The 13525-nt window shown below is 48.6% G+C and overlaps 1 protein-coding gene across 1 annotated transcript in view; it reads left to right on the forward strand.

Moving 5' to 3' along the window:
• Positions 1-13525, forward strand: part of DNAJC8 (DnaJ heat shock protein family (Hsp40) member C8) — a 222262-nt gene that overhangs the window by 113534 nt on the left and 95203 nt on the right. The window lies entirely within an intron of this gene.

Here is a 13525-nt window from a genome sequence, read left to right on the forward strand (position 1 = left end):
AAAGGGGCTACAATGGAGCCATAACCTTTGACAAACCGTCTGTAATACCCGGTGAGACCTAAAAAGGCTCTCACCTCAGTCTGGGTCTTGGGGGGCTCCCAAGCCAGAATGGTATAAATTTTTGCCTGTAGGGGCGCCACCTTGCCGCTCCCCACCTGGTGTCCCAAGTACACCACCGATCCCTGCCCTATCTGGCATTTACTGGCCTTGATAGTGAGGCCTGCCTTCTGCAGAGCCTTCAACACTTCAGTGAGGTGTTGCAGGTGTTCCTCCCAAGTGGAGCTGAACACAGCAATGTCATCCAGGTAGGCTGTGCTGAATTGCTCCAGCCCCGCCAGTACCTGGTTGACCAATCTCTGAAATGTGGCAGGTGCATTTTTCAACCCAAAGGGCATGACACGGAACTGGAAGTGCCCCTCTGGTGTGGAAAATGCTGACCTCTCCTTTGCCCCGTCAGTTAAGGCAATCTGCCAGTACCCTGAAGTCAAATCAAAAGTGCTCAGGTACTGGGCAGCTCCCAACCGATCCACCAGCTCATCAGCTCTGGGGATGGGGTGCGCGTCAGTCTTGGTGACCGCATTGAGCCCACGGTAGTCCACGCAGAACCGAAGTTCTGGGGTGCCACCGGGGGTAGCAGCTTTCTTAGGCACTAAGACCACTGGGCTAGCCCAGGGGCTGCTGGAGGGCTCAATAACCCCTAGTGTCAACATCTTGGAAACTTCTTCCTTGATGCTGGCTCTGACCTTGTCAGCTACTCTGTAAAACTTCTGTTTCACAAGCAGACTGTCCCCAGTGTCCACGTCGTGGACGCACCACTTGGTGACACCTGGGGTCAGGGAGAACAGGGAGGCGAACTGACACAAGACTTGGCGACAGTCCTCTTGCTGCTCTGGAGTCGGGGTGGGGGAGAGGACCACACCATCCACTGACCCATCTTGCTCCTTGACTGCCAGGAGGTCAGGGAGAGGATCACTATCCTCCTCCCCTCCAACATCTGTAGCCATGAGCATAGTCACTTCAGTCCTCTCAAAGTGGGGCTTGAGGCGGTTCACATGTAGCACTCTCAGGGGCTGCCTGGGAGTCTTCAGGTTAATCAAATAGGTAACCTCGCTCTTGCGCTCCACCACCTCATATGGTCCAGACCACTTGTCACGGAGCGCACAAGGCTCCACTGGCGCCATCACCCACACCTTCTGACCAGGGCGGAACTCAACCAGAGAAGTGTTCTGGTCATACCACCTCTTCATTTCCTCCTGGCTAGCCTCCAGGTTCTCTTGAGCGAGGTTCCTGAAGCGCTTGGTCTGGTTGCGAATGGCCAGCACATAGCTGAACACATCCTGAGGGGTTTTCCCACGGGATTTCTCCCACCCCTCCTTCACCAGAGTCAGAGGCCCTCTGACAGGGTGGCCATATAGCAACTCAAAGGGACTGAACCCTAAGGATTTCTGAGGCACCTCCCTGTAGGCAAACAACAGGCATGGCAACAAGACATCCCATTTCCACCTCATGGGCTCTTCCAGGCCCATAATCATGCCCTTCAATGTGCGGTTGAATCTCTCAACCAGCCCATTTCCTTGAGGGTGGTAAGGAGTGGTGAATTTGTATGTCACCCCACACTCACTCCACAGGGACTTCATATACCTAGAAATGAAGTTTGTCCCTCTGTCTGAGACGACCTCCCGGGGAAATCCCACACGGTAAAAGATCCCCATCAGGGCACGGCCCACCACTGGGGCGGTGACTGTCCTGAGCGGGATGGCTTCCGGGTACCGAGTGGCATGGTCCACCAAGACCAGGATAAACCTGTTGCCTAGGGCTGTCTTGGGATCCAGGGGCCCCACGATGTCAATGCCCACCCGCTCAAAAGGGGTGCTCACCACGGGAAAGGGTTGGAGGGGGGCCACGCGCTTCCCTCCGCTCTTGCCACTGGCCTGACAAGTCTGGCAAGATTTACAAAAGGCAGAGACGTGCGTCTTCATCTGGGGCCAGTAGAATGGGTGACAAGCCTGTGATAGGTCTTGTCTTGCCCCAGATGTCCTGCGAGAGGCACGTCATGAGCCAGACCCAGTAGGAAGTTCCTGAAGCGCAGCACACGGGCTGCACCGGGCTCAGCGAACTTAGGCTCACTATAAAGCAAGTCATCCTCCCAGTAGATCAAATGCTCCTTGGACCCCAGGCCTGCGGCCTGGTCGGCAGCCTGCTGCCGCACACCAATGAGAGAAGGGCACTCCTTCTGAGCCTGGCAGAATTCCTCCCTGGAGGGACCACCCTCTTGCTGCCACTGGGACAGCTCAGGCAATTCCCCTAGTTCGGCCACCTGCTCCCCTGTAGGTTCCAGGGCATCCCCCTCTGGGTCTGCTTCCTCCTGAACCGTGGGAACAGTGGGGGCCGGTTTCCCACGCCCTCTACCCCTTCCTCTTTTGGCAGGTACCTGGGCCATTGTCCCAGGCTCCAGTTCTGCTAGACCGCCCTCTCTGGCTGTCATTGCACGGGTGGACACACAGATCCACGCAGGCAAACCCAACATCTCCAAGTGAGTCCGGTGCTCCACCTCTTTCCATGGGGAGCTCTCCAGGTCATTACCTAATAGACAATCTACAGGCAAGGCATCACTTACAACAATTTCCAAAATACCGGAGACTCCTCCCCATTCAAATGGAACCGTTGCCAACTTGCAGTAGCGCACCGAACTGTCAGATGACACCACAGGCCGGAGTACCTTGGGAACAATTTGCTCTTCAGTCACCCACCGACACCTGACAGATGTCACGCTGGCCTCTGTGTCTCTCAGAGCCTCCACCTCCTGTCCATTGATGGTCACCTTCTGCCCGTATTTCTTAGTGTTTTGGGGCAGCAAGGTTTCCTGGTCCATCTCCTGGTCTCCTAGAGAGACAAGGGTCATCAATGCTAACCCCTTCTCCCCACTAGAAATCAAATCCCCTCCCAAAGCTACACTGGCTAACGCCGGAGCTGGAGCACCAGTGGGTGCTGATTTCTTCTTTGGGCAGCTGGGGGCAATGTGCCCCACCTCCCTACATGAATAGCAAGTAGGCGGGGTCTTTTTGTCCTGCGTGCCCTTATGGGGCCAGGACTTCTTAGGCTTGGGGGGTTGAGACACCTTCTCCTGGGAACTACTTTGGGGCCCTTTAGAAGACTCCTTTTGATTACCCGTGTCCCCCCCACTCTTCTGCTGGGGACCCTGTCCACCTTTGGCTGGGGTACTTACCACCCCCTTGTGGACCCTGGTGCTCGTCCACCGGTCCGCCTCTTTAGCAAGCTCACTGGGATCAGTTAACTTGCTATCCAAAAGATGCTGGCGCAGCTCTGGGACACATAAACTACTTAAGTGCTCCCTACTAATCAAGTGACACAACCCCACATAATCAGTAACTTTGCTGCCCTTCATCCAACCTTCCAGTGCACGCGTGTACATACTCACACACTCCACCTAAGTACTTGAATCAAGCTTCTTGAAGTTCCTAAACTTCTGGCGGTACTGTTCAGCAGTGAGCCCATACCTGAGGCACAAAGCCTCCTTCATGGCGGAGTAGGATAAAGCATCCTCTGCTTCTAAGGGTGCCAAAACATCCCTCCCAGAGGCCTCAAAATGCTTCCACAATCCTGCTCCCCAATTCTTCTCAGGCACTTCATTCATCTTTAAGGCAAGTTCATACGCTCTGAACCACGCATAAATATCCTCACCCCTCTGATAATTCTGTACCAGATCCTTTGGTATGTATACCTTACCCGCCTGTACTGGTTGTGCGCTGCCACCATTAGAACTGGACACCCTCTCTTTAAATTTGATGTCCAACTCTTTCATGCTCCTCTCATGAGCCAATTGGAGTTTCCTCTCCTCCAAAGCGAGAGCGGTTCTTCTCTCATCCGCCTCTGCTTGCGCTTGGAGCTTAAAAAGCTCAGTCTCATGGGCCCTAACTCTCTGATTCTCCTCTATTTCCTCTGGAGAAATAACCCTACCGGAGTGTTTGCTGCCGGGCCTAGACGCTGGCCCCGCCACTGGCAATTCACTGGACACAAACGCATTCTCCTGTGTGCCTCCCTCTCCAGTAGTGACTTCTGGAACACCATGTTTGGCCTCCCACCAGGCCCTCAGAGCTGTCCGTAGCTCTTCCTTGTTTGCGCCGCCCCTTACTGGGCATTCAAGCTGTTTGCAGACTTTTCTCAGGTGCTCCTTGCTATAGGTTAACAACTCCTGGATTTCAAATTCCACTTCCACTTCTCCATTCACGCTTGGCGCTTTCCGAGACATGATGCTTCCTAACCTTTTCACCTAAAAAGGTTCCACCAAAAAAGAAAAAATCTTGCGCAACCTGTTTTGCTAAACTAGACTAGTGATGTACAAGAAATCACTGCAGGTCAAGTGCAATTATTAGTTCAAAATCCGCACCGCTGTCCAACAATGTTAGAACCGGGGGTCTCTAGTTGGCAGAGGTAAGTACCTTAGACCAAGTAGGGACCCTTGCTTCTAGTCAGAGTGAAGGAATAACCCTCTGAGATAACCCCTGCTCACCCTCTAGGTAGCATGGCGCGAGCAGTCTAGGCTAAACAGAGGCAATGTGGATAACATTTGCACTTAACACAACAATAATCCCCAATCGACCACAAACTGAGACCACACAGGTAAGTATATTTTATAAAAATATATAGCTTTATCTAGTTTCAGCATATAAATGAAGCAGTTGCATGATAATCACTTCTTTAGCAAACGTAGCATTTTATCTTAAGGGTTGCACTTAATAATAGGCAGTTCTCAGAACCAAAAACAAAACAGTCTCAAGTCTCTCAAATCAATAATTCAGACTAAGCAACACTGACTGTTCTTGACAGAATATGCTCTCAAAGCGAGCATTAAAAATACTGCCCCCGTGTCATCTTACTTGGGGACTCCAAGCGCTGCCAATGCGCTTCTTTGTGAGGCTCGGGGACTATTTCTGGGACTATTTCTCTTCCCGGGTGTAGCCTCGCTCCTTCTGAGACAGGCGCCCCGGGCCGTGCAGATCGCACGCGTCCCCCGCCCTGGCCGGTCCCCTGTCCTCTCCCGCCCGCTCTCTACAATCCAACGAGCGGCGGGGGAGGCGGTGAGGCTCACCTTGTGGGGGGGACGGCTGGCCAGGGGTGCGGGACGCCTCCGAGTCCCTCGGCGGGGTCAGGTCACTTCTTCCCGGGCCCGGCGGTGATCGCGGTGATTCTTCGGCTCCTCCAGCCGCCTCCGCCCAGGCAGCCAATCCCGTCGCGGCTCTCCAGACGAGCCCCCCCTTACACCCGGGAGTCAGCCACTGGCAGTGCGGCTCCCGGGACGGCTTGTCGTGACGCTTCCGCTTCCCAGCCAATCACGGCACAAGGACGCTGGTGACGCCGCGCCGCACGGGCCAATCCCGTCGCGGCGTTGGTGAGGGGGCTCGGCTCCTTCGACCAATGGGAACGCGGCGGCTTCGGTCTTCGGCCCCGCAGCTCCTGGTCACGAACGGCAGCTTCTAGGGGTGATCCTGGCCCGGGCCATGAGGGTGACTTGGCGGCAAAGGGTTTTCGAGGGCGCTGGTCACGGATAGACCCCCCTCTCGACCTCCCCACCACGTTGGAGCGGATTCCACGAGGGGAGGCGCCACAGGCCTACGACCCTCACTGGTAATGTGCCGATGAGCACACCGATCCCTTCCTCACGCTCCGCAGTCAAGTACCACACGCCTCGGGTCACAACAGCACGATTTTGCAGCTGTTTTCGGGCAAAGCTTTAGGAACCTTTAGCCCTGGGTTCCCAACAGGAGGCCAGCTCTTCTCAGGCCCTTGGAGATTCAGTTGTAGACACAGCACACAGCAGAGTCTTGGCAGTTTCAAGTAGGCAGGGTCACAGCACACAGCAAAGTCCCTTTCTCCTCCTCAGCTTCCAGTTAGACAGCAGAACAGGTCAGCCCTTAGAGCACACAGCAAGGCAGTCTTCCTTTAGTTCTCTAGCTGTCCTCCTTCCAGCAGAGGTTCCTTCTTGATTGTAGAATTTCAGAATCCAACTCTCTGTAGTCAGGGGTCCTTTCCTTATACCCCTCAAAGTCTTTGCAGTCCTTTGAAGTCTTTGTGCAAGCAGCCCTGAGTCCAGCCTAAACCAGTTCTGGGGGTTGCGGAGCACTGAGGTGTCTCTGGTTTTCTTCTTCCTGTCAGCTTCAGGGCCAGAGGTGTCAGTTGGCCGGCAGGAGGGAGCTAGCATGGGGGAGGCAGGCAGGCACAGCCCAGCACTTACCAGGCGTTTCTTCCTCCCACCTCCCGGGCAGCAGATGTGCCCTTTCATCCCCGGGCTGGCTCCGACCCTCTCCTCCGGGGGCTCTGCAGCCCCCCTGTCACACCCAGGCATTCCACAAACCCAGGCACACAGAAAGGTTTAGACAAGAGAACAGCCACTTTCTAAAAGTGCTATTCTCCATTACAGGATTTAAAAACACCCTTCACTAAAAGATGTGTCATTAAATTCTGAGTTCAGGGATATCTTTCACTTATGTCCCATCTTGTTCCTATGGGAAGATAGGCTGGTATCACATGGGCCCAGCCTCCTCCATGTTACTCTATGGAGCAAGATAGCCTTACAGCAGTGAGCACATAAAATGGCTGCAGCCCACTACCAGAGCATGTGACCTGCACTAGTACATGCTCTACCTTATCCATACACTGCACCCTGCCCAGGGGGGTACCTTGAGCCTTCCATAGGGGTGACTGATGTGCACAGACAGGGAAGGGTTAGGCCTAGCCAGTGGGGACACTGGCCAGGCTGACATGGCAGTCACTGACTGCACACAGGCCCTGCGCTGGCAGGCCTGAGTCACCATTTTGAAGCTACTCATGTGGGTGGCGCAATCTGCGCTGCAGGCCCACTAGTAGCATCTGTCATCACCAGCCCTGGCACACACAGTGCACTTTACTAGGGACTCCATGGTGATACAAATATGCCAATCAGGTATATTCAATTAATAGGGCAATTTACAGAGGGAGCACTTACACTCTGACACTGATCAGCAGTGGCAGAGTGTCCAAAGCATCTAAATCAGCAAAAACGAAATCCAGCACAGCATCAAAACACATGAGTCAGAGGCAAAAAGATGGGGGAAGAACCACGCCAAAAGGTGTCAGGTCTAACATGAACGCAATAATATGAATCGCACACTGAGTGTGGGGAATTCGCGATCAGTATTTTCAAGCGCCATCTTAAATGCTAGTAGTTCAGCTCGCTGAGCTGTACAATCTCCTAGAGATTGTGTTTTAGTGACCAGTGGTCTAAATTTTTCTTCGTGCCAACGACCTTTAACAATCGTGCACGCAGCACTGTAAGCTTGTTTACCCCCAACTGCGGGCTGTGCTGATCCGTCTGTATATATTATACAGCCGTAGTGTTCAAGAGGCAAGATTTCGGTCGGCAGAGGACATTCAAATTCATATTGGAGAAATTCTTGTGTTTTTAAATTAGGATCAAATTCGTAGACCACGTCTGTTGCAGCAAAAGAATTAACCCATTGTATCCATCTAGGATGTAGCGCTTTAGCATTTGGAATGCTTGCCTTTGTTACCGCTTCTAGAGCTGGTACTGGTGTAACGATGATTATTCGTTTACCTTGTGCTAGGGCTCTTTCTTTTGCTACCTTAGTCTGAACCGCGGTTAGAATTTTTTCAGTTGACCTAAATTTCATTTCAGCTTTTGTGTACAAATGTGATTTGTATGCTATTGGTACCGTTTCTCCCTCATTAAAGGGTTAGGTATGTGAATCCGCATCTTCCTGGGATGACCCGGATCACAAGGTTGCGTGTGTTATCGCGTGTTTGCAATTTTGTTTTAGCTAACATGTCTGTTTGCAATGATCTCAAAATTTCTGTGTGTTTTTGAGTCCAATTGATTGTTTTAAAATCTGGTTTTATTAGTTCATAGAGAGGTTTAACCCTCTCTGCATAATTTAGAATGTAAGTTCTTCCGAAATTCAGGAAACCTAGAATTGATTGTAAGTTTTTCAGCGTTCTTGGTGCTTGGATTACAGCACATTTCTCTAAGAAATTGTCTGCCAGGCTTTTGCCTTCACTTGATTATTCATATCCTAAAAACAGGACAGTTAGATGGGCAATTCGTGACTTTTTAAAGTTGAATTTGTAACCCTCTGCTGCGAACCCAAGTATTATGGTGTTCACTCTTTTCAAGTGAGTATCCAAGTCATCATCTGTTAGATAGATGTCATCGACATAAGATAATGCCTCATCATCATACATTTGTAGTAACCCTGTTACTCTTGCTGAGAATAATCCTGGGCTGTTCTTGAACCCCTGTGGGAGTCGACAGAATTTTTTCTGCGAGCCCATTATTGAGAAAGCGGTCAAATACCTGCTTTCAGGTGCTATGTTTTGACAAAAGAATCCATTAGAGATGTCTAATGTTGTTTTGTATTTTTTGCGCACGATGTTATTCATTAGTGCTGCACTATGTGAGTTTTGTACTGCAAAAGTTTTGCAACATGAGTTTAGATGTCTGTAGTCCAAAACTAGACGATATGAATCGTCTGGCTTGGAGACAGGAAACAAAGGATTGTTCATTTGTGAGGTGCAAGTTTCAATCACCCCCTGGTATTCAAGTTGATCTAAGATCTCCCTGACCTGTTTCTTAGCTTCTTGCTTAATTGGGTACTGCCTCTGTGCAGTTGGTTGACATTTTAACTGGATTTTGTGAGGAGGAGAGTCCTCATCCCATCCAACATGGTTTTTATATAATGCAGGTGCTTGGGCTACTGCCCACTTTCTTGCAAGTGTGTATTTTTTATGAATTGGAATGTGATTTGAGAAGGCAGGCATAATAATTTCTTCGCCATGAGGGCACTCTCTGACAAACTCCGGTGGCCAGTCTTTTTCAGCTAAAAGGATGTCATAGCCTTTGGAGAGGTTATCCCAAAATAGACCCCTTATTTTCCTAGTCTTATCTCCCTCTATACGTAATGTTATTTCGTATATTTTATGAGGTTTGCTAACTCTGGTATCTGCAGTTTCCACCTGAATGTATTCATTCGTGTCCACCGTCTCTAGATGATTCATCAGGATCTTGCGAGCTATGCTCACTTCTGCTGCGCTGTCTAGCATTGTCTGAGCCCACTCTCCGTTTTTCAGTTGTGTCCTCAGGATCCTCGGCATGTTTGATTATTTTAATACTGGCTACCTTCTTTTTTGGAAATTGTAATTTTTTACTTTGATGAGCAGGTTCTTTGTCTTTGGACTTGACGTGCTCTTCCCTGTGTTCTGACCGTCCTCTTCTTTCCGATTTCTGCGAGGAAGTCTGAAAAGATCGAGAGGGAAGTGTATCAATATCTTGATATCTATCAGGTTTCTTCAGATTATCCCTATTTCTAAGGTTGTATCTTTTCTCAGAGGGCTCCCTCTGGGGAGACTTGTGTCCTTGGTCCGGAGATCTTTCTCTCCGCCGAGGAGACCTTCCTCTGGACTGGAATCTTTTTTCTTTGGGAGTGGATTGTTTATTTCCGTCCCAGCTCTTTTTTGAAGTGTTTAAATTATTTTTAATAAATATCTTTTCAGGATTTTCAGTTAGTTGGGGTTTTACTGGTTTCCCACCCAAACTATCTCTTCCTAGCTCTTCATAGGATTTTTCTATGATTCTGGCAAGTTCAAATGGCTGTTCTGCTATATCTGTTTCTTTCAATTTCTGGAGGAAATTTATATCCTCCGTTGCCAATTGAACCAACTCTCTATATGCCTTTGTTAATTCTTTTATTTTAACTGAGTTCTTCGCTAGACATTTTATTAATGTCAGGTTGTGGTGTGTAGCTGGCTAGAACCGGCCATGTTGCTCCTGGTCTACCTAGTGGACCGAGCCTGGTGATGTGATTATTATGTTTTAGGGCGCCTTTAAACCAGAGCAGGTGCTCTTGGTATTTTAATGGGATTTCCACCTTCTCGAAAGGAGTGTACTCTTCCGGAGGTTCCTCTATTTTGTAATAGTGGAACTCAAGTGTGACAGCGTTTGCTGCTGGAAGGTTTATCCATGAATAGAATACCTCTGTCTGCCGATATTCATGTGCCTCAATTACGAATATGACTGTACCACCTCTCGATGTTAGTCCATTTTCTATAAGTTTAATAGTTATAGTTTTTCTTATGTTTAACGGGATGAGTATTGCATCCGGGTCAGTCTGCAGGAGACTTGTGTCATCCGCTAGGAGTTGAGCTGCTATTCTAGCTGCCTCCCTTTCTTCTTCACCGTCTGACATTTTACTGACATGAAGGGTATTGTTGCAGATAAAGTTTCAAGGAAACAAAGTTTAGGTGCACAATATTTTGGAACACTGTATCCTTCAACGTTGAATAAACCAAAAACTATACATAGAAATCTCTTCCTACTAAGTTCCGCCGGATTTTAACCTTTGACCCACTCCAGACGTCTTTGGAGTATTTACGGGAGAAAGGGTCTGTGTGAAAAAGCACGACTGAGTTACTCTGACGTCTTGCGTTGGGCGCCATGTAGTGTTGTTCCTATAGTCCCAATAGGCTCTGCGCATTGGAATAATATCTTCAGTAGTGTAGACGTAGGACTGAGAATAACTAGGTCTCTACTGACTATATTAGACTTAAGTTTTTGCCAGCTAGCTCAGAGTTCACTACAAACTTTCTCGAATAGGCGAGGAGAAGTTTAACCTCCCTGGATAGACAAGAAGGGATTTAGTTTCTGACAACCATAAAACATGACAACTTTGCTCTCCCTGAATAAGAGTGTATCTCTAGAGTCGTGTGAAAACAAAAGACAGCTATTTCACTCAGTCAAAGGTGCGTACTTAGTTTCACCAGATTGCAGAGAAAAAGAGAGACTGGCGTTTTCCATAAAAGGTGTTATTTATTGAGCAGTCTCTTTCCTCATACAAGAGAAATGAATTGCTACAATTGCAATACTTATAGTTAAGTAAAGTGCATACAGTAAAAGCAGGATTATGAAATAATACTGTAAAAGCATGGATATGGTTTCTTAGCCATATGATACTTTAAAATGGATAAAATAGATACATACATATATACATTGACTAATCGTACTCAACTGGTGCTTCTAACTACGCCTACCCTGGTGTACCTGACCTAAGCCTAATACGTGGGAAGGAGTAAGTAAGTAGCAGTTTAAGTTAAGTTTGTTTTACCAAGGATCTGACTCAAGAATTCTCTGTAAGGGTTTAGTCAGTTCAGTACCTGGGTATTAGAAGGCAGGAGGGCTGGTATCTCTCTCTCAGGACTCGGTATCCCAGTCACCCGCAAGGGTAAGCTGGAAACGCCGGAGGCTGGATTTCTCGGCAAGAGAAAATACAGTGTCTTTCTCAGCGCGTCAAGAGGGAGGGGCGGCGTCCGTGGGCTCTCGCATCAGCTGGGCTCTCGGGCAAGTAGTAGCTGCTCCAGATTCATCACCACCGTGTGTTTGCTTAAGGCAGCGTTGGTATATTTATACCTGAAAGGTGCCGGGTTTGACGTAAGGTTGGACATAAGACGTCAATAAAGATGTCACTAAGAACTGGCCGTTCTTACAGTGCTTTACAGGAGTTCTAGGACGAAATCAAAACAATAGCAAGGGGGATTTCCCAGGTTGCTGGAGGCTTGGTTTTGTTTAGAGAACTCGGTGTGCTTTCTAGGGGGCTGGAGGAATAGGCTTGCTTAATGTGACAGCATGCGCTATGACTGAATTATGAAAAAGGGTTTCTATGCCGTTGTAGGAATATTATTGATTTATAACCACACAAGGGCAAAGAATAGGAGTATCGATTCAGGTACCTAGATAAACACACTACACTCTGAATGCCCCTTGGCGCTCCACTCTGAATGCCCCTCGGCGCCCCACTCTGAATGCCCCTTGGCGCCCCACTCTGAATGCCCCTCGGCGCCCCACTCTGAATGACCCTCGGCGCCCCACTCTGAATGCCCCTCGGCGCCCCACTCTTCTCCATGGCACTAACTTTCAGCCATGCTGAACAGCAGCCACGTTAGTGTACAACGTGGCTAAACCACATTGACAAAGGCAATAGCTCTTTCATAGGCTAAATCTACTAGCTTTGCTTATGCTTGTTTTGAAAAGCTGTATTCGAGGATCTTGCACAACCTTTGAATTGAGTGGAAATACCTGCTTTGAAGAATGATGATTACAATAAGTATGTTTTTGTTAACCTGGTTCCAAGAGTACAGGTCCTTTTGCAAGCACCACCAAAACCACTTTTCCCTGCTGATCCATACTGTTAGTTACAGCTGCCCACACCCTTCAGGGTGAATGTGGAAACTTGTCCAAAATATCTAGGTCCCACCAGCATCACCTGAAATACTCCCGTCATAAGGAACATGGACTCTTCTATCACCATTGAGGGGGATTGGCAGATTCCAAGTAAGTTCTGGTAGAGCCAGAAGCCAAGCTTGCAACCTCCAGATCTGTCATCAATGCCAAACCCACCTGTTCATGTGTGCAGTCACTCTTGGGTTCATAATGAAGAAAAGAATGCATATTGGGGCTTCATTTAAAAAAAAAATATATATATCTTTATTGACATTTGCATTACCATAAAAAAAAGCATATGCGGAGCATCAAAAACTGGATAAACCGCATGTATCATCTGATTACATCATATAGTATCTTCCAAACCAATCCGAATCTAAGAACGCTCTAGCAGCATACATGTTTCTTTATCCCATTCCAGTCCCCACTTATTATTCCATATTATCCTCAATGTTAAATGTCCAGGGCCTGCCAGTGTCTATGTAATCCCCCTTCCACCCACCAACTCCTCCTGCCCTCAACTTCAAACACCCCTCCCTTGCCATGTCCAGTATATTCTCTTTCAATGTAACCACAGATCTCGTAACCGTACAGTCCAAATCAATTCATTGTTCCTAAGGAGTTGATTCCCCTGTCTCCTGCGCATCCCGAGACCCATGCCCTGTCTGTGCAGGCCCGACTTCTTCCTCATTCAGTTCACTATCCGTATTGTCATTTGTCAATTCACCTAATATCGCCCTCCATGCCCGCACATCGTCTTCCACCTTTTCATCCCTCCTAGTCTGTTGCATTCTGAGCATTTCGGCTGTCTCCCATTCCATCATGTCTCGTGTCCATTACATTTTGGCAGTCGTCGTTTCAGCCATGATATGGCAATCCGCCTCTTCGCCAATACCAGTCCCAAGAGGACAAATCTCCTACTCAGTCTATTCCCCTTAGGTCTGGGCAGCAAGCCCAACAACACCACCTGAATTTCCCGTGCTATCTCCCACCCTGTCGCTTCACATATATTGGGGCTTCATTTTCAAAGCCCTTTCAGAAGTAACAGTCCCTTATAAGATGGATACCATCCATCAAGAAGTGTCCGAATACTGTCCACATATTCAGTTAAGCCTCTTCATTGACTCTGCGAAAATTAAATGGTCTTATTTGTCTTTTGTACAACATTGTGCGCATCCTTCAAAACAAATTTAAAGGCCTCTTTTTGTGTGAAAAGTAAGGAATTGTCCAAATGGTGTGTTT

Source organism: Lissotriton helveticus, chromosome 3_1 (genome assembly GCF_964261635.1).
Source record: "Lissotriton helveticus chromosome 3_1, aLisHel1.1, whole genome shotgun sequence".
Taxonomy (NCBI): domain Eukaryota; kingdom Metazoa; phylum Chordata; class Amphibia; order Caudata; family Salamandridae; genus Lissotriton; species Lissotriton helveticus.